Source organism: Equus przewalskii, chromosome 16 (genome assembly GCF_037783145.1).
Source record: "Equus przewalskii isolate Varuska chromosome 16, EquPr2, whole genome shotgun sequence".
In the NCBI taxonomy this organism is placed as follows: domain Eukaryota; kingdom Metazoa; phylum Chordata; class Mammalia; order Perissodactyla; family Equidae; genus Equus; species Equus przewalskii.
This window is the reverse complement of record NC_091846.1, coordinates 67,278,804-67,295,259: the sequence shown is the minus strand read 5'-3', so window position 1 is coordinate 67,295,259 and position 16,456 is coordinate 67,278,804. Positions and strand designations below refer to the sequence as shown.

Below are 16,456 nucleotides of genomic sequence, written 5' to 3'. Positions count from 1 at the left end.
AGGACTACAAGTTCCACTCCTTTATTCATGGTTGGTTTCCCTGGCAACTGACCCCCATCCTTAGGTGCTTTCCAAAAGTTACTGCATTAACATAAATCCAGTTGGGGTGGAAAGGAGCTTGCTATGAATAACAGGATACCCATTTCACCCTTATGGCTCTGAAACATTTTCAGGAACTGAGGACCAGAGACCAAATATTATAACAAAAGATGCTCCCATTGCTCTTTTCAGTCAGGAAATTCCAAGGGTTTTGGGAGCTATGAGCCAGAAACCGTGGACGAAGACTAGATATATCTGAGAAATATACTTTGGTCATCTAAATGATCAAATACATATATTTCTTATAAATCACAATATTGCACCACTGTCCAACATTTCACCTCTTTTTGCCACCTTTTCTCTTTATTTGACCATCAGGAAAATGAATCCAGGAAAACGAAACCACTGCTCTTCTCCTCTGTTACACCTGCACTTCCTAGTCCTGCTGAGAAAGTCAGACAGCTGACAAAATTTTGCCACTAAGAATGTATTGTCTCCAACCTCATCCATACTTTAAAAATTCCCCAGCCATCCACCTATGAACCCCTAGTCAGGTCCTTCTCTTCTTTCTTACCACAGCTATTTAAAAATGTCTTCCCTCTCCTCAGGCCCTGCACACCCTCCCGACTCTCAGTCCCGACCTTGCCCTCTGGAGGCACCAAGCGCTGTTGAAGTTGTCTATAACATCCCTCCAGAGGCCTTGCACTTTGGTCCGTTTCTAAGGCATTCAGGATGACAAGAGAGTTTCACACACTGAGGTATATGGGGTAACTATTCGCGTTCAAAACTGATTCGGCTTGAACTAACAAGCCTGACTTATGGCCTGTCAAACATACATTGTACATCCGCTTAACCATCAAAGAATGCTATGTCTTAGGAATGTACATTTCCCCTCCTATGCCCTATTGGTAATGCCTGGCTGGACTAGTCCCTTTCCAGACATCAGGGTCATGTTGACCTGATAATTTGCAACTGAATACCTCTTTGAAACATTGATGAATATGTATCCTGGACATGTTTAATGTATGCTCTTTGTTCTAGAAAGATATAAGACTGTCCTAAAAACCATGCTTCTCTGGAATGCTTTCTTCCTTTCTAGAAAAGATCTTCACTCTGGCTCAAGTAAAATTCACCTACCTCTTATCTATAGAATGGTTATTGGTTATTTTGTACTGATAAGGATAATGTTGAAACACCTCAGAGCAGTGATTTTCAAAGTGCGGTTCCCTGGACCGACAGGGTCAGCATCACCTGGTAATTGATTAGAAATGCAATTCTCCTGCCCTACCTCAGATATACTAAATCAGAGGTGCTGGGAGTGGGCCGGGTACTCTGGGGTTTAACAAGCCCTCCAGGTGATTCTGATGCATGCTAAGTTAGGGCAGGAACCATTGCCTTAAAATAAGATGTGGCTCCTGCTTACCTCTTTAGCCTTATGTGTTCCCCACATTGCCAACTCCTCCAATTTATTGTACTTTCTAACCACGTGGAACCGTAGTACTAATCATTCCTTAACCTGATCAAGCTTTCTCTTGGTTCAGGGATTTGCAAAGGCTGCTACCTCAGCTTGGAAGTCCCTGCTGCTATTTATACCCCATTGCCCCTTGTCCCTCCACATTAGGAACTTTAGGGACTTCCCAAATTTCAGAGCTAATATAGATGTGAAGACAGACTGGGGACACATGCTTTCACATCATCAGTAGGGGCCTCCAAGACATCTAGATTAGGGACCCCATGCAAATATGGGGTACCAGCTCTAGGTGCGCCAACGCCCTTGAGTAAAAGGTGACTTGAAGGATGGGTCTGTGTGGAAGGGTAGCTAGCCACTATAATGAACGGTGTCTTTTCATTATTGTTTTGCAATAAAGGAAGGCTAAATTGAAACCCAGTCTGTGTTTCAAATGTCACTCTGTGTAATTCTTGCACATTCAGTTGGCTCTTATTATATGCATGGGTCATCAGCTTGGTTGGAAGTTAGAGAACTTCAAGTTGGGTTGGGGGAGGGAGGGCAAGACAAACTTTCTCTGGGTTACTTAGCTGCCCCTGTGTTCCCAGTTTATGACGTCATGAAAGAGCTCTTGTAACTGAGTAATGGCTCGTTCTGCTTGCCACAACCCTGAAGCTACTCAGCTGCAAGACCATTTGGTGGTTGAGAAAGGGATTCTTTTGATTAGCCAGCAAAATCGGAACATGGTGGACTCATGTCCCAAAGACCATAAACAAGCACAAAGTTTCAACAATTATATAGGGCTAGTGGACTGTGAAGGAGGGGCTCGGAAATGTTGAACACCTGGCCTTGGTGACTGGAGACGCCACACCAGGTCTTTCATTTGTCATTGATGATGGATGCCGGCATAGATGTTTTTCTCTGAGGAGGTTGTTATATTTCTAAGAAACTCAAAAGAACAAAGTCATCATTTATCACTACAGGGGTGTACATACATCAGCCAGGATTGTAAAATCTACAGGAGGTGCATATTCCTCACCTAGGCTATGTGTAAGTTAAAACATACAGGGGCTGTCACCGTGGCTGAGTAGTTAAGTTCGCATGCTCTGCTTTGGTGGTCCAGGGTTCCTGGTTCAGATCTTGGGCACGGACCTAAACACTGCTCATCAAACCATGCTGTGGTAGTATCCCACTTAGAAGAGCTAGAATGACCTACAACTAAGATATACGACTATGTACTGGGGCCTTGGGGAGAAGGAAAAAAAGAGGAAAATTGGCAACAGATGTTAGGGCCAATCTTCCTCACCAAAAACCATTTAAAAAAGAGAAAAAAGTAATATACTTAAAAAAACACACACAGTGTGGGTGACTTAGAGGTCATTCTGAGTTACAATATGGCTTCCCTCATGTCAAACTTGTCCCAAGCCAGTATTACTCTCACAAACGCACTGGGCCTTCCTGGTCTAGAGGGCACCCTTATGTCATTCAAGCCAATTCCAGGAAGAAGAGGTCTGAATAAAGAAATTAATAGAGATAAATTTCTCACTTCTTTTGGGTAATTTGCCTTTTTATGAAGCCAAGCTAGAGCTAAGGAAATTACTTCCATGTGAATACTCCACTTTGGAATGATGACTGCACTTCTGTAGAGAGTGCATTTTATTCACCTGGCTGCACTGTAGAACCCGGCCCATCAATTTTCAATGATGGTTCACCAGCCATTTTCAATTTGCTTAATTTCCTTGTGGTTTCTACCCAACTCTAAGTGAGGCCAAGTTTTTGTTGTCTCTTGAACATTTTTGGTTCCCTATACATATGAGACGTACCTATCTTAGAATCTGGCGGAATTCCTCAGTTTTCTATGCTATTTTTAAGTCTGGTGGTGAGATAACCTGAGACCTGGGATCCAAAATGAACCAGCATTCGTCGTAACCATTGTGACCCATTAATTTGAGCTGAACTCACAATTTTTCAGTCTTTCCGATTCAGATTCTTAATACAATCACGTAATCTTTCAACTTTGATACTATCCTGTAATTTTGTGAATATTTCAGAATTTGTTGATAGCATTATCTATAAACTATAGAAAAGGAAACCATGGGATTTTGTATTTTGAAGCTTCATGAATACTTACTATGTGGCATTTTCCAATTTTTCTTAAAATGTTACTTTTGTATCATGATACTTCCCTTGATTACTTTAAGCATAATCTCAATTTCCTGTTTTTAAAGGTTAAAGCAGAGTAAATAAATTTCAATGGTTCGGATTGATATCGACCCTGATATCAGTTTCCTCACACTAAACCCAGCATATGTGGGGTTAAAACCAAAATACTCATTCCCTGCTTACTCTCTGGCTTCCTGGCTCCAGAATCTACTATGCTCCATGGAGACAGACACCATCAAGGACAAGCACCTGGACTGTCTCCTCCCGCAAAGAGATATGGGCTGGTGGGAAGGCTGCTGACCAGCAAGGTCATGAGCTCCCTCTTGTCTGCAAGTAGTCTCAAGGCCAAAGACAGGCTGGTGGGAAAGCTCCGACCACCAAGGCCATATGCTCCCCCTCCCCTACCTAAAGCCCCAAATAAAAACCCTTCCTTTTAGCTTTTCGGGGAGTTTGGGATTTGAGCGTTAGCTGCCCTCTCTCCTTGCTCAGCACTGTGCAAAAATAAAGTTCCTCCTTTCTTCCACCACCCCCGGTGTCAGAGATTGGCTTGCTGCGCAACAGGTGAGCGAACTCACTTCAGGTTCGGTAACAGGATAGTACTGTTGCAGTTGTAATTGTGTGTTTAGATTTTCTATATCTGAACTACTTAATCTGCTTAATCTATCAGTTCTTGAGAGGTTTGTTAAGTTTTCAGTTCCTCCCAGTAATTCTCTCGTTTCTACTTTACATATATTAAGGCAATGCTATTCAAGGACACACAGGTTCAGAATTGTTGTAAATTTAGGGTTACTGTTAGGTGTTAATCAGTTTATCCTGAATAATTCAGTTGGATGTATATTTAACTTTATATTAATCCAGTTGTATTTGTTTTTTATTTCTGCTGCAACAAATTACCACAAATTTAGTGGTTTAAAAAACACAACTTCTTATCTTACAGTTCTGAATATTGGAAGTCTGATGTGGGTCTCTGGGCTTAAATCCAAGTGTTACAGGTCTATGTCCCCTTTCGGAGGCTCTAGGGGTGAAATCACTTTCCTTGCCTTTTCTGGCTTCTAAAGGCCACCTGCATTCCTTGGCTCCTGGTCCCCTTCCTCCATCTGCAAAACCAGCAACGCTGCATTTCTCTGTGTCTTTCTTTCATTTTCACATCTCCCTCTGACAGACTCGTTCTTCTGCCCACTCTTTCACTTTTCAGGTCCCCTGTGGTTACATGGGGCCTACTTGAATAATCCAAGATAATCTCCCTATTTAAGGGGCAGGAGATCAGCAACCTTAATTCCATTTGCAACCTTAATTCTCCTTTGCTGTGTAACCTAACATACTCACAGGTCCTGGAGATTAGGATGTGGGTATCTTTGGGGGCCATTATTCTGACTACCACAAGAGTTACAACAATTTCTTTTGGTTCGTATGTGTAGAGTAAATCTCTTTGCTTTTAATCATTCTGAGTCCTTGTGTTGTAGGTGTGTCTCTTGAAAACAGCATATAACAGGATTCCCTCCTCCTCCCTTCCCTTCCCTCCTCTCCTCTTCCCTCCCCTCCCCTTCTATCTCTCTCTCTTCCTTCCATCCATCAACAGGAAATCTTTTAATGCAGTTTAGTCATTTTGTATGTATTCTAATTATGGATTAATTACAGGTCTATTTCTACCATCTACCTTTCTTCACCCACCGCCCCCACTGGTTTAGAAGCTATACCTTTCATTTCTATTCTTTTGGTGATTATTCTTAAAATTTAACATACATACTTGATATTAGAAAGACCAAAGTTAGTCATTCTCTTCACCCTCCTCCTACACATTCAAGAACCTTTCACCTCCAATGCCTCCCCTCCCATCAAAAATGCATTGTTCTCCGGCATCAATTTTAGTCCCAGTATGAGTTTGCCAGGGCTGTAGTAACAAAGTACCACAAACTGGGTGTCTTAAACAACAGAAATTTGTTGTCTCACAGTTCTGGAGGCTAAAAGTCCAAGAACAAAGCAGGGTTGGTTCCTTCTGGGCTGCGAAAGGACATCTTTTCCATGCTCCTTGCCAGCTTCTAGTGGTTTTCTGGCAATTTTTGGTGCTCCTTGGCTTGTAGCAGCATCATCCCCATCTCTGCCTTCATCTTCACATGGTGTACTCCTTTGTGCTCGTCTCTGTGTCCAAATTTCTCCATTCTATAAGGATACTAGTCATTTGGATTACGGTCCACTTTAATGGCCTCATTTTAACCTAATGAATTACATCTGCAATGACCCTATTTCCAAATGAGGTCATAATCTGAGGTACTGGGGGTTAGGACTTCAGCATACGAAATGCTAGGAGATACAATTCAACCCATAATGGCTTCTTATCTTGTTTTTACACACTTTAAATTTGTCGTTATGTTACATTTACTTACTTGCTGGCCCAATATTTTGCTCTTCTTTGCTTCTTATAACTTACTCTTTACTTCTTTTTTAATTTTAATTTTTATTAATTTATTTTGTGGAAGATTAGCCCTGAGCTAACATCTGCTGCCAATCCTCCACTTTTTTGCTGAGGAAGACTGGCCCTGAGCTAACATCCATGCCCATCTTCCTCTACTTTATATGTGGGACACCTGCCACAGCATGGCTTGCTGAGCGGTGCCGTGTCTGCCCCCGGGATCCGAACTGGTGAACCCCGTGCCACCGAAGCAGAACATGTGAACTTAACTGCTGTGCCACTGGGCTGGCCCCTACTCTTTACTTCTGATTTCAAATTTCTTCTTCCTCAAGTACACCTAGTCTTGATATGTTTGAAAATATATTTATTATGTTCTCGCTCTTTTTAAAATTTTTTTTATGTCCTTTTTTTTTTTGAGGAAGATTAGCCCTGAGCTAATATCCGTTGCCAATCATCCTCTTTTTTTCTGAGGAAGACTGGCTCTGAGGTAACATCTGTGCCCATCTTCCACTACTTTATATGTGGGACGCCTGCCACAGCATGGCCTTTGCCAAGCGGTGCCATGTCCACACCTGGGATCCGAACTGGTGAACCCAGGGCTGCCAAAGCAGAAAGTGAGAACTTAACGGCTGCGCCACCGGGCTGGCCCCTGTCCTCACTCATGAGTGGCGTTTTAGTTGGGTCTAGAACTCTAGGCTGACAGTTATTTTCTTTCAGGACTCCGAACGCATTATTTCAGTGTCTTATAGTTTCTTTTGTTACCATTGTGAAGTCTGCAATCAATCTCATTGTGGTTTCCTTGTAGATAATATTTCTTTTTTTTGCTGGTGGCTCTAAAGATCCCTCTGTGGCTGGCTGCAGTTTTACTATACCATGACTGGCTGTGGATTTATTTTTATTTATTCTGCTCAGGATTCATTTTTGTCCTGAGTCTACAGAGTCATCATGCCTTTTGTCATTTCCAGGAAAATGTTAGCCCTAATATCGTAGAGTGTTGCTTTTGCCCCATTTTCTCTATTCTCTCTATCTTAAACTTTTTTCCTAGAAATGTACATTTTATTGAAGTCTAATATACATAGAGACATGCACACCTCGTAAGTGTTCAGTTTGATGAATCTTCACAAGTTGAACACCCTGTTCAACCAGCAGCACCCTGCCAAGAAACAGAACAACTCCAACACTCCAAATGCCTTGTCAGACTCCTTCCAGTACTGTCTACAGCTCCCACCAGGGGCGAGTACTATCTCGACTTTTGTCATCAAAGATTAATTTTACCTGTTTTTGAGCTTTATTAAAATGGAGCCAAATGGTATATACACTTTTGTTTCTCTTTCACTCAACGTTAGGTTTGTGAAATTCATCCATATTGTTGCATATAGTTGTAATTTATTCAATCTTGTTGTAGTACAGTATTCCATTGTGTGAATTCCATTTAGACCTTTCATTAGAAACGTTGGACTTTCTCTCCCATCCTTCATATCTCTTAACCTCTCTTTTCTAGTTTTCATCTTTTTGATTTTCTGTGTTTCACGCTGTGTAAATTCTTCAGATCTTCCTTCATGTTCACTGTCTCTACCCAGCTACATTGAATTTGCTGCTTAACCCCTCAACGGAATTTTGTATTTCAATGACGGTTGTTTCATAATTTTAAAAGCTCTATTTGGCCCTTTTAAAAATATGCTTGTTCTTTTTTCAGAGTGTTTCTGTGTTTAATTTTTCTTCTGTGTTTTTTATTAATCGTAAATATACTTGTTCAAACTCAGATGACTCGTTTCAATAAAACTCTACAGGATCTCATCTTGATATTTGTTGTGTATGCTGACTTTTGTTCTTGGCACATTCTTTCCTTACCAATTTATAATCTTGAACTGAGAGCTGACTGCTCAGGGGTTTTTACATTTGGGCCTGGAGTGCAGTCTCATTGGAAGATTTACTCTTCAGAATAGTTTCACGTTTTCTTCTTCCGGAGTCTCAGCAGTATCATAAGGTTGGGGCTAGTTTTCATACTAAATTTTGGCTTGGAGCTTTCTGAATTTTAAAGGTAATGAATATTAGAATACAGTATATATATTGGGCTTGAGTAGGGTCCAAGCTATGGTTCTGAATTCTCAGGGGAGATTTTTTTTCCCTACTCAGAGTCTAGTATTGAGATGGATAATAACCTTTGCCCAATAAACTGTGATTCCGGAAAATTTTAAAAATGATGCAGCCATCACTGTGACTTACACAACTGGGTCATCTGACTCTATGACAGAAAAAGTGGACGTTGGAATCTGAGAGTGTGTCCCAGGCCTGGGACTTCAGTGAATCCTCTTGGAGAAACGGGGTGGGAAAGAATCTGGAAATCAAGCAAGAATTGGTAACGAGGTATCAGAGAGGCAGAATAAGATATGAGCAGGTGAAATGGGTGTGGTGGTCCTGGGGCTAATTTTCAGTACTTGTCTCAGTAACTTATTTAAACCATCTTTTTGCTTAGTTTAAGCTCTTCTCTGGACTGAGGCGGGTTCTTAATGGCAAGAGCCTGGCCAGTGTTGCTTTCAAAATTCTGACTTGTGGGAAGTTGTCTTTAGTATTGTCCTATTATCCTTTTTGACTTCCCCCATCCCACTTGCTGGAGCCACTGTACTTCTCCTTCTCAATTCAAGGTTCTCTAGGACAAGGTCCTTCACCTCAAATGCCTGTGGGAAGTGGGTGACGAGGCAGCTAACTCAAATTAATCAAATGAGATGGAACGGTGGCTGTAGAGAAGTAGAGATCCAGGGAGATGTGGCTTCTCAGCTCCAGTTTATTGTTGTTAAGTGGAAATGTGTAGCCTAGGCTGGAAATTTGGATATTTTAAAAAAGAAAACATCCAAAGATGTTGGCAACTCATCTAATTATAAATATGTGCTGTGCTAACCAAAAACACATCTGTGGGCATATATGTCTTTCCAAATTATCTGCATTCTCAATTCTCCACCAAATACCACATTCTTTGAATGCCCATATTTGAACAAACTCTCACTAACATGTGAATGCTGGAGAGTTCCTCCCAAAGTATGTTGGACCGAATGATAGTGTGAAACACTGTCAGTGGAGCCCAAGGAACAGTATCTTGTGTGCACGACTCACGCAGGCAAAGTGGGGTATCAACGAGTATGGGCTTTGCAGCCAGATGTCCACACCTCCTGGTTCTCCACTTACCAGCTGAGCGATCCTGTCCGAGAGGCTTCCTCCCTCTAGACTTTGGTTTCTTGTCTGTACAACCAGGATAATAATGCTGGCAGGGTTGTTATGAGGCTGTTTTCATTTCTTTTATATACTCAATGCTTATTTTCGTCCAGATTAGGGGAGTTCTGCAGTTGGAAGAGCCCTAAGTCAAGCCCCTCATTGTGTAGACTTTGTAGACTTGGAAGATTTTGGTTCAAGGGATTTGCCGAAGGTCTCAGCTGGCCAGATGGGGAGTGTGTTTGCAAAATTTATTCTTAATGATAAATTATATGGTGGAAATAACTGTAATATCCCATAACTCAACTGTGAGGCAATAGGAAATAATTATTAAAGAAAGACTATAGCTCCAAAATCTATCAGGTTAGAGTATTGAGAAAGGACCTGGGTTCTTCCAGTCCTTTCCTTTGTTATCTGTGTCACAGTCACCTCGTCTCTTTAAACCTCAGGAAAAAGCCATAGCAGTATTATTCGGAGTTACTGGTGTGACTTACTTCACAAACTTGGAGTGCAAACATGGTCTCATCTCTTTAGAGAATTGAAACAAACCCAAGATCCTGTGTCCCTGACCAGCAGAAAGGTGGGCATCTCCTTCTTGGGGCTACTCCCTCCCCAGCTGTTCAAGAACCTGAGGGCTATAGAGTGTGTACTAAGGTCGAGGGTAGCTGGTCTGAGAGAACAGCCAAAGTTTAATCAGTTTGCTGTTGCCACCGCTCTGCCTTGCTGCACACTGTCACTGTCAGAGCCACCACTAAGCTCTCCAGGGACTTTCTACAATTTGGAACAGAACGCCCCCTCTGGGCAGACACAGCCCTGTGGACTCAGCTTGGCAAGTGAAACGTGGGCTAGATTTCAGCCCCGACCTGTTTCTTGGAGGCATGTGTCTCTCACCTCCACAAGTGGTGGTCGTGGTCAGTGAGGACAGCTGGTCCTGCACTGCCTGACAGAGGGATGTGGGTGTGATGCTGACTGAGGTCTGTGCTAGTCACTATGAGTCTCTGAGGGCCCTGCCTTCCTTGGGCTCACAGGGACATAGCTCTTACAGCTCAGCCATTTCAACTCTTCCAGCTGCCATTCCAGGAGACAAGAGGCATCTGGGGTGGGCTTGGATGGTCCCCTCCTCCTCCCTGGACAGCCGCACACTTCACCCTCCACACCTTTCCCCTTATTTTAGAGTCCTACTGGTGACTTACCCTCCTAAATTTGACGCAAGTGACTTCTAGAACATGCTATCATTGAACCAAAAAATAAATGCAAGTTAGATTTCCCTCAAGACATCTCGATACACGTAAGCATCATATTATATTATGATACATTTTTTAAACTTGCAGTTATGCTATAAATCAGATTGATTGTGAAATAAGCTGCTGGTTTCATAATCTTCGGCAAGAGCCTCCGAGGATCTGGACTGCTCAGAAACTCAACGAGGCTTTTTTTGATGGATTAGCTGTGGCTGTCATTTGTGTATGAAACCGAGGTGCTGACTCACCCTCGCAGTCTCTCTGGTGGCAGGAAAGTGTTGCTACAATGCTCAGCTGGCCTCCCCTGTGACATGTGATTTGTGCAAACAGATGCTGAGACTTAGGGGCCTGGCCTGGGTCACAGACTGGAGTTGCTTCACCTGGGAGCCAGCTGCCTACCTTCTGGTCTTCTCCTCATTAGCACTGCTGCTCCCTTCTCATCTGAACTAAACAGCCCCCAGGAGTTGGTCCCCCGTTAGCATCCACAGAACGCCTGGACCCGTGGGAGATGATCATAAACAAGGAGATTTATTTTTCTTTGTTTAGAATTCTAGCAAGACTGAGCATTTTCTTTTTTTAAACTACTGAAGCTCAGTTAAATCCAACCAAGGATTAAATGAGAACACTAGCCAACAAAATCAATAAATCATTAACTTGAACAGACCTTAGGGACCTGTTGTCTGGCTGGCTTTGCCATGTGACAGAAGGTTCAGTGACTTCTGCCATGGACGGAAAGTTGCTAATGATTTCCCTGAGAGTGAATTTATTTCTTTTCTGTGTGCTGATACTGAAGGGCTGAAAGCGATGCTATATCACCACCTAGTGATACACACACGAACATCATCCACAGTGCGCAGATGGGCTCCAATGTTGTCATGACGTTCTCCAAAGAAAATTAATGCACTTTGGTGAAGCCCAATTGTCACAAATCACACGTGACAGATACCAAAGCAGAATGATTCCAGGACTCCCTGCCTTCTGACACCCACGCCTTGATTGTACTGATCAGGGGAAAGAAGTGGAGAGAAGATCGGGGAAACATAAATTGTTTGGGAAGTTGAAATCTAACTGCATGAGAAATGACAGGAAGTGAGCAAGAGGTGAGAAAAGGTTGGAGGAGGAGCGGGGATGGTGTCCAGGAGCCAGCTCGGAAACTCTGCTGTTGTTTTCTTTTTGGAGACAGAGAACAATTAGGGACTTTGGGCAGATGGAATCTAATAGGGGTTTTTAGGAAATTTTGCTCTTTATTCTTCAAGGCTTTTTGTCGTTTGACTTGCAATGGGTCACAGGACTAACCTAGATCTTAAATCAGTAGTAAGCAGGCTCCGTTTCATTTGGGTTACACACAAAAATATGATATCTCTCACTGTTATTTTGATATTTGGGCAGCTGGGTGAGTTAGGGATCAGAGGGGATAAACTTGACATGAGAATGGTGGGATGCCACTGATAAATGTGACAAACATTTATTATGCCTTGCCTGTGTGCCAGGTACCTTCCTAATCATGCTCTAATGGAAGAGAAAACCATGACATCAGGAAAGGCTGGGGAGGAGGGGAGTGAAGTGAGGTGGAAAGGAAGGTGAACTGAGGCCACAAAGCGGCTGAAGGAGACCCTGAAGGTAGGAAAAGGTAATGAGCCAGGAGCCCTTGTAATGGATCGCTGGCCAGTGTCTGCTTCATTGCTTCTCCCTGGGGCACTGCTCGATGTCAGCACCCTTGAAGGGCAGGAGCACTTCTTGAAAAGCAGCGTTCTCTTCATGGGATTTGCAAATACATGTAGTGTGCAAGTCAAGTAAGCTGATATTTTTCTCCGTAGAATTGTATTATTACTAAATATCAAATGTGACTATTATGTACGTCTGTACCAACTTTCCACCACGTTAGCAGGCTCTGAATGCCCACCATCCTTCCCATCCATCCATCCACCTATCCACCCATTTTTTAAGCATTTATTCTTTAAGTATTCAGCTATGGCTCAGGCAGTGTGTTAAGCACTGAATATTCATTGGTGCTCAGTGTTCCAGGAAGGTCATGCACCACCAACCACATTCCTCTAGGCTCCAGAGATGTTTCCATCTTCATTGGGGAGAAGCCATACTCCTGTAGAGCATTGACTGCTCAGCCAGTTGGGTAGCTGCTGGGGGCCCATGTCACTCATGGAAATAGCAGACAGCCTCTCTCATTTATTCCTCACTCACGTCTTTTGCTTATTCCCTCTGGGAGTTTCCTGCCACGGCTATAGCATGAAAAGCTTCAGGACTTTTTGGGCACCTTCGCATGTGCATGGCTTGCCCAATCTGGGCTAAGATATCACAGACAATAGGCAAACTGTTAGGAAGTGCCACTGGCTTTGCAGCTGCTGCCGTTGTGGGAGCTGGCTTCCCAGTGGCTCTCTGAAGGTGACACAACCAAAGGTGTGAGGGTTTAATGTCCTATGGGGTGAAATTTGACCAGTGAGAAATAGGAGGTTGGAAGAAGCTGGTATACAAGTTAGTCTCCCTTCCTTCTCCCTGCTGGACGGTTCTGAGACACAGAGTGTCCACACTGTTTCTCTGGAGACATCCTCTAGGACAACCAGAGTTCTGGGGGCACTGTGGCCAGCTCAGTAATGTGCTGTCTTTTTTTTCTTTCCTTCCTTTCCAGTCTGACTTCCCTTTTTTTCCTCCTCTTGGGTCCTTGGGATTGTACCTGTCAACAATGTGTTCACATCTAAGTTTTGTCTCAAGCTCTGTTTTTTAGGGCACTTGAGCTAAGACAGTTCATGTGCCTGTTTCGGAACTAATTACTGGGTCTAGGGTATCCAGATGCCCACTCATGTGGTGATGGAGACTGAGGTGTTGTGATTGAAATTCCCACCAGGGTCAGGTGTAATGGGAGAGGAGCTCCCCAGAGGGATGAGAAGGATAGGAAGGAGTGGTGAGCTGATCAAAGTGCACTTGCTGCAGTCTGCTCCACTCCTCTCCCCACTGCCAACGGTGCTCATGAAGCAGCCAAGCAATTTTTAAGTCATTAAAGACTTAGTGTCCTACCTTAACCATGGGATCCAAATTAACATCACCATAGAGGGACCAGCTGACATCAAGTGTCTTTGATGTGATGCGGTATGAGGCACATAGAATCACCCATGAAATAGTCTCAACAAAAATCTTTGATTCAAATCTAATCAAGCCTTTAGATATAACTTTCAAGTTAGAGGAAATATAGGAGATAGAGGAACAAGTTAAACAACATCACAAGGCAAACGCTTTCAAATCTAGAATGTGGAATATTCTACAGGACAACTGGCCTGGTGAATTAGTTTTGTAGGGCTGCAGTAACAAATTACCAGAAACTTGGGCTTAAATGACAGAAATTTATTGTCTCACGGTTCTGGAGGCTAGAAGTCCAAGATCAAAGTGTGGGCTGAGTTGGTGCTTTCTGAGGGCTGTGAGAAAGAATCTCCAGGCTTCTCCCCTAATTTCTGGGGGCTTGGCAACTTTGGCATTCTTTGGCTTGTAGAAGCATGACCCTGATCTCTGCCTCCATCTCAAATGGTCTTCTCCCTGTGTGCAAGTCTCCCCTTTTTATACGGACATCAGTCCTACTGTATTGAGGACCCACCCTACTCCGGGATGACCTCATCTTAACTCACTGCATCTGCAGTGACCTATTTCCAAATAAGATTCCATTCCGAGGTACCAAGGGTTAGGATTTTGACAGAGAATGTTTTTTTGAACATAATTCAACCCAAAACACCTAGTGTCTTCAAGAGTTGTGTCATTTAAAAAAAAAAAAGGAAGATTAACCTAGATTAAAAGGAAATAAAAAGACATAGTGACAAAATGCAATGTGTAAAACTTGATTAGAAGCTGGTTCAAAAGAATTGGATATAGGGGCTGGGCCTGTGGCTGAGTGGTTAATTTGGCACACTCTGCTTTGGCGGCCCAGGGTTTCGCTGGTTTGGATCCTGGGCACGGACATGGCACCGCTCATCAGGCCACGCTGAGGTGGCATCCCACATGCCACAACTAGAAGGACCCACAACTAAAAATACACAACTATGTACCGGGGTGCTTTGGGGAGAAAAAGGAAAAATAAAATCTTAAAAAAAAAAAAAAGAATTGGATATAAAAGTTATCTTTTGGGACAACTAAGGAAATATGAACATGGACTGGATATTAGAGGATGTAATGAATTATTATTGATTTTTTATGATACTGTGGTTATGAAGGATAATATTTTTATTTTTAGGAAGTGCACACTGAGATATTTAGGGGTGAAACACGTACAGATCACAAATAGGAAAATGCTAACTCTTGAATTTAATCTAGGTGATAGGTATATAACGATGTTTATTGCACTAGTCTTTCCATTTCGTGTATGTCTGAAAGCCTCAATGAAGCAAAGTTGAGTAGAGTGAAGAGGTATTGGGGAGTGCAGCCTCTCTGGCCTGTAATTTTAGTGCCAAATTCTATCCAGGGTATCCTGTCCGTATACAACCAAGATCCAGGTTGGAAAAATCACTTGGACACTAAAGCATGCTTTCTTTTTCTTTTTTTTGTGAAGAAGATTCACCATGATCTAATATCCATTGCCGATCCTCCTCTTTTTCTGCTTGAGGAAGCCTAGCCTTGAGCTAACATCTGTGCCAGTCCTCTGCCGCTTTTTGTATGTGGGACGCGTCCACAGCGTGGCTGATGAAAGGAGCAGGTCCACGTCTGGGATCTGAACTTGCAAACCATGGGCCACCAAAGATCAGGGTACTTCACTTGGCTACAGGCCAGCCCCACTAAAGCATGTTTTCTGATTTTTTTTCCAATGAAGGGAAAAAGCCTTCAGCAATAATGTAAATAGAGTCAGATAGCCATGAAGGAATCTTTTACATAAACACGGGTGGACTTAGTGGTTCAGTTCTGATATCAAAGAGATCTATAGTATTAAATAGAAAATTAAAGAGAGGGGCCATGGGCTTCCCACATTTCTAATCAGACAGACCTCCTGTGTTCAAATCCTGTCTCTGCTGTTTACTACCAGCTCTGTGACCTTTGTTCCATTGCTTATCTGCTCTGAACCTTGGTTTGGTACCTAAAAAGTGGTGATAGAAATACGACCTTTCAAGGACTCAGTGAAGTAGTGTATTCTTTGCACATAGCATGTTAGCTGGAATATAGTGGGTGCTTATATTAGTTTTAAGGTCAGCTGATTAGCAACCTTACTTCTATCTGCGACTTTAATTCCCCTTTGCCAGGTTACCTAACACGTTCACAGCTTCTGGGGAACAGGATGTGGACACCTTGGGGCCACTGTTCTGCCTAACACAGTGCTCAATTAAGATAATTCACTATGATTACTATTTAGATGTGCAGAAACTGAGCTATCCTATTGATTTCAGTATGCTGCTGATTTGGATCTGCCTTGGTTTCCATCTAGGCCTTCTCTTTGCATGTGATTATCCCCCGGACAGAGCTGACTTCTAAGGAGCCTCCTGCTGCTCTGAATTGCCTTGCAGAAACTTGCGTGTTTAGGTCTAGTTCCTGGGGGTGAGGCTGCTCCACGTCCTGCATTTACTACCATGGATCATCTTGAAATCTCTTTTTTTTTAAAGATTGGCACCTGAGCTAACAACTGCTGCCAATCTTTTTTTTTCTGCTTTTTCTCCCCAAATCCCCCCAGTACATAGTTGTATATTTCCATTGTGGGTCCTTCTAGTTGTGGCATGTGGGACGCTGCCTCAATGTGGCCTGACGAGTGGTGCCCTGTCGGCGCCCAGGATCCGAACCAGTGAAACCCTGGGCCGCCGCAGTGGAGCACACGAACTTAACCACTCGGCCACGGGCATGGCCCCTCATGTTTAAATCTTTAGCTCAATAGGGCTCCCCTCATAATGATACTGATCTTTTCTAGGCAGGCTTGAGCATTTGAACTGGGAAAGATATTTAGGGGTTGTTCTGGTCATCTATTGCTATATA

The 16,456-nt window shown here is 43.0% G+C and overlaps 1 long non-coding RNA gene across 4 annotated transcripts in view; it reads left to right on the top strand.

Moving 5' to 3' along the window:
• Positions 1–4,085: 4,085 nt before the first annotated feature.
• LOC139076511 (uncharacterized) overlaps positions 4,086–16,456 on the top strand; it is a 135,465-nt gene continuing 123,094 nt past the window's right edge. For all 4 annotated transcript variants that reach the window (XR_011528213.1, XR_011528215.1, XR_011528212.1 and 1 more), the window contains exon 1: positions 4,086–4,210. This is a non-coding gene — a long non-coding RNA (uncharacterized lncRNA). The remainder of the gene's footprint in view (positions 4,211–16,456) is intronic.